At 36.9% G+C, this 8,316-nt stretch overlaps 1 protein-coding gene across 5 annotated transcripts in view; it reads left to right on the top strand.

Moving 5' to 3' along the window:
• The window catches only part of USP34 (ubiquitin specific peptidase 34), a 246,281-nt gene that overhangs the window by 34,935 nt on the left and 203,030 nt on the right, over positions 1-8,316 (top strand). The window lies entirely within an intron of this gene.

The raw sequence follows: 8,316 nt of genomic DNA, 5'->3' as shown, positions 1-8,316 counted from the left end.
CCGGGGCACGAACCCGTGTCCCCTGCATCGGCAGGCGGACTCTCAACCACTGCGCCGCCATGGAAGCCCTAGATTTGTTTTTTTGTATAACTTTATTAAAATGGAAATAAACTTTATGTACTATGGGTATCTGACATTTTTTTCATTTAGTGTATCACTATAAGTTATCTGTGTTGCTTATTAGTGTATTAGAAGTCTGTTGCTTTTTATAGTTGAATAGAAAACTATAATTTTTTTTTAATCAGTCCACTCTTTGGACAGGTGGTTTGTTTCTAGTTTGAGGCTGCTTGAATAATTTGTTTTGTTTATTTTGCTTTTTGGTTTTGTTTTTTTGTGTTTTGCTTGGTTGGTTATCTGCCTGGACTAATTCTGTAGATTCTGGCTGCCCTGCTGTTTATAGTCACTGACATGTGGTTTTTTTTTTTAAATACATAATTCTTATCCTTTTTTGTTCTTGCTATTTATCTGTTGAAGAAACTACTGATTCCATGGATCATTTAGCCCATAACAGTTTTTTGTTTTGGATGTTGCTTATTGTATCCTTGTGGAATTATTGAACATGTTTTTCTGTCTCCACTATTTCTGTAATTTGATTATTAGATTTAGAGGCTTGATCAGATTTCGATTAGATTTCTTGGCAAGACTTTTATAGAATGTGTTGTATTCTTCCATCAGAGGGCAAAAAATGTCACGTTGTTGCTTTTTTTGTAATGCCAACAACCATTGCCTAGATCTTTTATTTCATTTGTAGTTACAAAATGGTGATATTCTAATCCTATCATTTTTCTTCATCAGCTGGTCTATTGCTGTAAGGAGAAACTTCCTTTTATTACCCATTTAGTTACTTTGAATTACCATTAGTACAGGAAGGCGGGATAAATGTCTCATTTTCCCCTTTTATTTACCAGTTTTCAAACAGTGAGTTCTTTAAAATTTTAACATTTGATTGGTAATTGGTCCTTTTTTTGAAGATCATTATAAAATTGTGTAATTAAAAATAACGTTTTTGCCTTTATTCACCTAACTTTTGGGGGGTTATTTCATATCAGTTTATAAAGAGCATTTTCCTCCACTTCTTTTTTCTGATGCATAGTTTTCCATTGTCAGGTTGAATTTAACTTGTCTTCTGTTGATAGGCATTTAGGTTATTTCCAGTCTTCTGGTATTAAGAACAATGCTAAGTTGAATATCAGTGAGTGTTATTTTGGATGAGAAAAAATGTATAGAAAAATGATGCTAAAAATAATATTCAGAGTATCAGTGCATTCTTTTATTTATTTATTTATTTGTTTATTTTTGGCTATGTTGAGTCTTCATTGCTGCACACAGGCTTTTTCTGGTTGCAGTGAGCGGGGGCTTCTCTTCATTGCTGTGTGCAGGCTTCTCATTGCGGTGGCTTTTCTTGTTGTGGGGCACGGGCTCTAGGTGCATGGGTTTCAGTGGTTGTGGCACACAGGCTCAGTAATTGTGGCTCATGGGCTCTAGAACGCAGGCTCAGTAGTTGTGGCATACGGGCTTAGTTGCTCCACGGTATGTTGGATCTTCCCGGACCAAGGCTTGAACCCATGTCCCCTGCATTGGCAGGCGGATTCTTAACCACTGTGCCACCAGGGAAGCACAGTGTATTTTTTATTTTGATAAATATTGTCAAATTGTTTTTACTGATGTATGAAAGCACTTGTTTTCTCTTGAGTTTATCAACACTAGGTATTATTTAAACTTTTTGCAAACCTGGTAGGAAAACTATAGTGTTTCAGTGGTATGTTTGAACCCCATGTGTATCATTTTTTTCTTTTTTTAATCCCTTTTTTCTTCAGTTTTTCGAACTCAGAGATTACTCTTTCATAAAGACTTTTCCTGGCTTGTAGTTTCTTTGAAGTTTGCTTTTTTTGTTGTTTTTATCTGTAATTGAACTTTTTATGTGCTCAAACGTATCAATTTAGAACACTTTAAGAATGCCAGTCTTTGGGGCTTCCCTGGTGGCGCAGTGGTTGCGCGTCCGCCTGCCGATGCAGGGGAACCGGGTTCGCGCCCCGGTCTGGGAGGATCCCACATGCCGCGGAGCGGCTGGGCCCGTGAGCCATGGCCGCTGAGCCTGCGCGTCCGGAGCCTGTGCTCCGCAACGGGAGAGGCCACAACAGAAGGAGGCCCACATACCACAAAAAAAAAAAAAAAAAAAAAAAAAGAATGCCAGTCTTTGTTTCTGCCATCTTCTGTGTTGTTATCTAGTGTTTCAGTTGGCTTTAAAGACTCCCAGACTACAGACAGCACCTGACTTATGATGGTTTGGCTTACAACTTTTCAACTTTCTGATGGTGAGAAAGTGATATACATGCACTTGAAACTGTACTTTGAATTTTGAATTTTGGTCTTTTCCTGGGCTAGCGATATGGGTATGATACTCTTGGTTTAAGGATGGACAGCAGCAGTAAGCTGTAGCTCTCAGTCAGCCTTGCTCTCAGTCAACTTTGCAGTCATGAGAGTAAACAGCTGATACACTTAGCCATTCTGTACCCATAGGTCCATTCTGTTTTTCCCTTTAAGAACAGTATTTAATAAATTGCAGGAGATATTCAACACTTTACTATAAAACAGGCTTCGTGTTAGATGATTTTATCCAGCTGTAGGCTGACGGAAGTGTTTTGAGTGTATTTAAGGTAGGCTAGGCTAAACTGTGATGTTTGGTAGGTTAGGTGTAATAAATGCATTTTCACAATTTATAGTATTTTCAACTTACAATGAGTTTATCGGGATGTAATTCCATTTTAAGTTGAGAAATAGCTGTAATAAGTATTTTATTTTGTTAATTTTTTGTCAGTTTGCTTATTTAGGTTTACCCATGTATTTATTTCCTTCTTTACCATATTTTTCTTGCTTCTTGCTCTTAGATTCTTTGCCTTTTTCTTTTTTTTTCTTTTGAGGAACCTCTTAATCTTTTTAAAATTTGATGTGCTATTCATGGCTTATCAATGATAAGCATATCCATTTGTCCAGTTTTATTTTACCCTTCCTCTTGAGGTCTACCCTGGGTATCAAATTCTAGGTTGAGGTTTACTTGGGTGTAAAATTCTAGATTGGCCATTTTAACATTTTGAAGATTTTATTCTATTCGTTCAGTCAGAAGTCTGCCTCTCAGAATCTGTATTATTGTTACTCTATGTAGTCTTTTTTTTCTTTGAAGCTTTTACTAAAACTTTCTATGACAAAAATATTTCTAATATATGCAAAAGAATAATATACTTACGGTATTAAAAGGTGAAATTTGTCTGGCAGTAGTTCATCCAAGTTCATAATCATGTAGTACCTTTCTTTAATCGGCTTACATTCACTTAGTTGGCCCTTTGAATAGTCTTTTAAGTGTGTTTGTAACTCTAGGTCAAGTAGTAGATCATTTAACATTTTACTTTCAAGACAACTGACAGCATCTTGTTACATTATTTAGTGAATCAAGCCTTAGATATATTAGCTGCTTCGACAACTTTATTTTATTTCCCCATTCTCTTATTTAGCAGTTATCTAGTACACTATGTTTTTCTCTCTTAATTCTTCTTCTTTTGCACATGATGATCCTTCTGACTAGGATTCCATCCCCTGTGGGCTTCTTTGTCATCACCCCCTCCTTCCTATTCCTTTCCTGCTGTCCTTCTTGCTTCCCTTTTTACTAACTTCTGTCTTTCAGTTAGTTGTTATTTCTTTTAGGGAACTTTCCTTAGTCCTTTCCAAGACTGTGTTTCCATGTCCTGCTTATTAGGTTAAAAAAAAAAAAGTTGCAAAGAATTGATGCTGAGTTGTTTAAAAAAAGTTCTCTTGAACTAGGTATTATTCAAACAGATTGAGAAGTTTTTAAAAAGTCTAGAAAGTGTTCTGTATTTAGATTGCTCTGCAACTTGAGTGTTTAAATTACTGTAATAGAATGCTGGAATGGAAATGATAGCCAATGCACTGCTTTTGTTTCTTTTGAAATATATGATGCAGAACTCCAGTCAGTGGACTGAAACCCTAAGAAAAGGCCCGACGTCAGAAGATTGGTGAATGTGTATTAATAAGTTTTAAAATCAAGCATTAGTCTCGTAATTTCTGTATACCCAAGGAACAACTCAGGCTAGGAGTGCTGGCTAGTACTGGTCCCCTGGAGCTGTCTGTACTTATTTTAGCCATTTTACCCACCTAGGTGGGTCTCAGTGGCTAACCTTGGTGCTGGCCAGGGTTCTGGATAGGGCCCAGGTTCTTGTAATTCCTGTTTTTTTGGGACTTTGCTGATAAGAAGTTATGTGAGATTGTGTTCAGCACCTTTGGCTTGGTGAGCGGTCATGAATTTTTTCATCTGATGAGTTGTGAGATTGTATATGAGAATACTTACCCTTTACTTGGGGTAAGATCTGGGTCATGACTACTAATGGTTTCTCAGTAGACTCCTGGGTTATGCCTCCTGTCCTCTCATGTTTCCTTTTGGGGTTATGCTTGCCATCATACTATCATACTGTTTATTTCTGATCTTGAAGTTTTTATGAGTATTTTCTTCTTTTTACATTTAAGTGACAAGAACCATTTACTTTTCACCCTATTTCCACCCTTCTACCTCACGCATTGTGTCAGTTGGGTACATTTCTTTCAGTTATTGAATTTCCTTTTCTTGCTTTTGGGGGATTGCATCTCTGGCACCCAGGTATTACGCAGCCTTAATGTTTCCAATTCCACTTTGATATCTTCTCTTGGGCTGTATTTGGTATTCTTTAGATCTATGTGACAATTCCTCCACCTTGCTCTTTTCCCAGTCCAGGTGGTTGGCCCTTTAGAGTTGGAATTACAGTTCTTCTTCTATAGGAAATAAGTGGAAAGATTTCTTGAACTTGCCTTCCTCCCTTCTTCCTTTATTTGTTTATAAATATTATACTGTGGACTTTAATGGATCTTTGATTTGTAAAGATCAGTGGCTTCTTTTAAACTGCAGCGTGGGCTACTCTATTTCCCTTTTTAAAAATTAATTAAACATTCTTAAAATTGTAAAAAACACAACAAATTTTCTCATCTTCACCATCTTTTAAAATTACTGAAGTATAGTTCATTTACAGTGTTGTGTTAGTTGCTGGTGTACACAGAGTGATTCAGTTATATATATATATTCTTTTTCATATTCTTTTTCAGTATAGGTTATTACAAGATACTGAATACAGTTCCCTGTACTGTACAGTAGGACCTCATTTATCTCATATTAACCATTTTTAAGTGTACAGTTCAGTAGTGTTAAGAATAGTCACATTGTTGGGACTTCCCTGGTGGTCTAGTGGGTAAGACTCTGCGCTCCCAATGCAGGGGGTGCGGGTTCGATCCCTGGTTGGGCAACTAGATCCCGCATGCATGCCACAACGAAGATCCGTGTGCTGCAACTAAGACCCAGCGCAGCCAAAATAAATAAATATTTTTTAAAAAGAATATTCACATTGTTATGCAACAGATCTTCAGAACTTTTTCATCTTGAAAACTAAAACTCTGTACCCATTAAACAACTCATTTCTCTCTCCCCCTGACAACCAGCATTCTACTTTGTTTCTATGGATTTGATTACTCAAGATATCTCATTTAAGTAGAATCATACAGTATTTTGTCTTTTTGTGACTTTTTGTGGCTTATTTACTTAACATGATGTTCTCAAGGTTCATTCATTTTGTAGCATGTGATGGGATTTCCTTCCTTTTTAAGGCTAAATAACATTCCTCTGTATGTATACACCACTTTTTATTCATTTTTCTGTGTACATTTGCGTTACTTATGTCTCTTGCCGATTGTGAATAATGCTGCTGTGAACATAGGTGTACAGATATCTCTTTGAGGTTCTGCTTTCATTTCTTTTTTCATATATATATACCCAAAAGTGGGATCACTGAATCATATGGTAATTCTTTTTAAAATTTTTTGAGGAACTGCTGTATTCTTTTCAGTAGTAATTGCACCAGTTATTATTCCCACCAACAGTGCTCAGGGGTTTCAGTTCCTACATATCCTCATCTATACTTGTTATTTTATGATTTTTTTTAACAGTAGCCATCCTAAGAGGTGTGAAGTGATATCTCATTGTGTTTTTTATTTGTGTACTTAGTTTTGAAATCATAAAATTTGAGTCTTCCAACTTTGTTCTTGTTTTTCAAGATTGTTTTGGTTATTTGGGGTCCCTTGAAATTCCATACAAGTTTAAGGGTAGAATTTTCCATTTCTGCAAAAACGTTGGGATTTTGGTAGGGATTGTATTGACTCCATAGATCACTTCGGACATTATTGACATTTAATGATGTTAAATGTTCCATGAATATGAGATTTGTTCCTATTTATTTGTACCTGATATCTTTCAGCAACTTTTTTTAGTTGTCAGTTTTCAAGTCTTTCGCCTCCCTGGTTTAGTTTATTCCTAAGTTTTTTATTCTTTTTGATGCCTGTGTTCTTAATTTCCTTTTCAGATTGTTCATTGTTAGTATATAGAAATGCAGTGGATTTTTGTGCGTTAACTTTGTGTCCTGTCACTTTACTGAAATCATTTATTCTAACAGTTGTGTGTGTGTGTTTGTGTGGACTATAACATTTCCTACATATAAAATCATGCCACCCATGAACAGAGGTAATTTTAGTACTTCCTTTCCAATTTCTTCTTGCCTAATTGGTCTGACTAGAACTTCCAATACTGTGTTAAATAAAAGTTGTGAAAGCAGCTACTTTCTCTTGATCCTGATCATAGAGGAGAAAGCTTTCAGTCTTTCACTATTGAGTATGATGTTTGCTGTCTGTCTGGAGAGGTCTATTTTGTCTGGCTCTGATAAGATGTACTTCCTTTCCCTTTCTGGTTATGGGGTAGATATAATGAAATAGTAAGCTTATGTTGGTGAGCAATTAGGTTGCCAGGTGGGCCTCAGGTGGGGTATGTGTTTCTCACCACACATATGCGTTTCCCAGAATGTGTGCCATTTGCGTTTTGTGTTAGAGAAGGATATGATCCTTGCAACCACTCTGTTCCCTGTGTTTTCAGGCCGGGGAAGGAAAACTGTTACTGTGTACTGTGGTCTCTTCTTCTTGATGAAATCACACAAACCAAGAGCTTTTAGTAGTTACCTTATCTTATCCCCCACTACATCTTACTCCGTCATGGTTGCTAGGTTTTGTTGTTGGGATCGTCTCCCTGATGGGCATTAGTGTCTTTGGCTTCCAGGGCCACCTCAGGTGCTGTTTACCTTGTTACCCATTTGTTTGGCATATACTCTTGCCCTGTGATTTTTCCTTCTCTCTCCGGCCAAGAGAATTTTTTTACCCACCTTGGTCTAGTCAGTATTATCAGAGAGAAATCTTCCAACCTCCTGCTTGGACTTCAAGCATTTCTGGAGCTGAGTAGGGGAAGAGTGCCGTAAGTCTCAACATGGAGTATATAGTCTGGTCTAGAGCAAGGTGAGTTTTTTTTTAAAACGAAAATTAAGCCATATGCAGTTGGTAAATAGAGGGATGATATTAATATAATGGAACATCTTAATGGTTCATATGGGATTTCCCCTATCACATTAATGTTTTATAGTGATTCATGCAAGCTTTCTTGTGATTAAAGAGAAGACCCTACTGGTATATGAGAAAACAGTAGCAAAGCTGACATTCCTCAAAAATGCCTTCTTGTGCATACAGTGATTGGTTTATTGCCTTCAAGGATCCCTGTGTTTTCTACTTTGTAGAGCTGTGTGGAGAAGGAAGTAGGTGCCAAGTCATTAAAATGATGTTTAATTTTTTTTTTGGAAATGACCTTTATTAGAATTGAATGCCCTCAGGCACCTTCATATCAAAAGATGAAGCATGAACCTCATGGTTTAAAGTTGCAGAAGATTGATTGACACTGGTTCGTGCAGATACCAATAGAGATTAACTGTGCTACTATTTTTTTTTAATTTTAAATCAGACTAGTTATTGGTTTTGTCAGTGTTCTGGTTATAAAGTTTCATAGGTTTTGAGTAGTCTGCTTCTAATGTTTTATAGTTAGTCTCATTTTCTTTATTGCAGGGTTTTATATCACATGAGGCTTCTCAGCCGTGCTTACATGACACAGTAGGAAATGCCTGTACAGAGAGATTAAATGTTTTTAGTATGATACCTCCTGGCTTTCAGCTACCTGATTGTGCAAAACCCAGCTCTCTCTGGTTCAACATCTCCAGAGAGGAAACATAGTCTTTTAGAGCTCGTGTGTGTGTGTGTGTGTGTGTGTGTGTGTGTGTGTGTGTGTGTGTGTGTGTGTGTGTGTGTGTGTGTGTGTGTGTGTATGTGTGTGTGTGTGTGTATGAGGGTTTGTCTAAC

The sequence above is a fragment of the Physeter macrocephalus genome, chromosome 12 (assembly GCF_002837175.3).
Source record: "Physeter macrocephalus isolate SW-GA chromosome 12, ASM283717v5, whole genome shotgun sequence".
NCBI classification, from domain to species: domain Eukaryota; kingdom Metazoa; phylum Chordata; class Mammalia; order Artiodactyla; family Physeteridae; genus Physeter; species Physeter macrocephalus.
The sequence above is the reverse complement of the archived record's forward strand: the minus strand, read 5'-3'. Positions and strand labels throughout refer to the sequence as shown.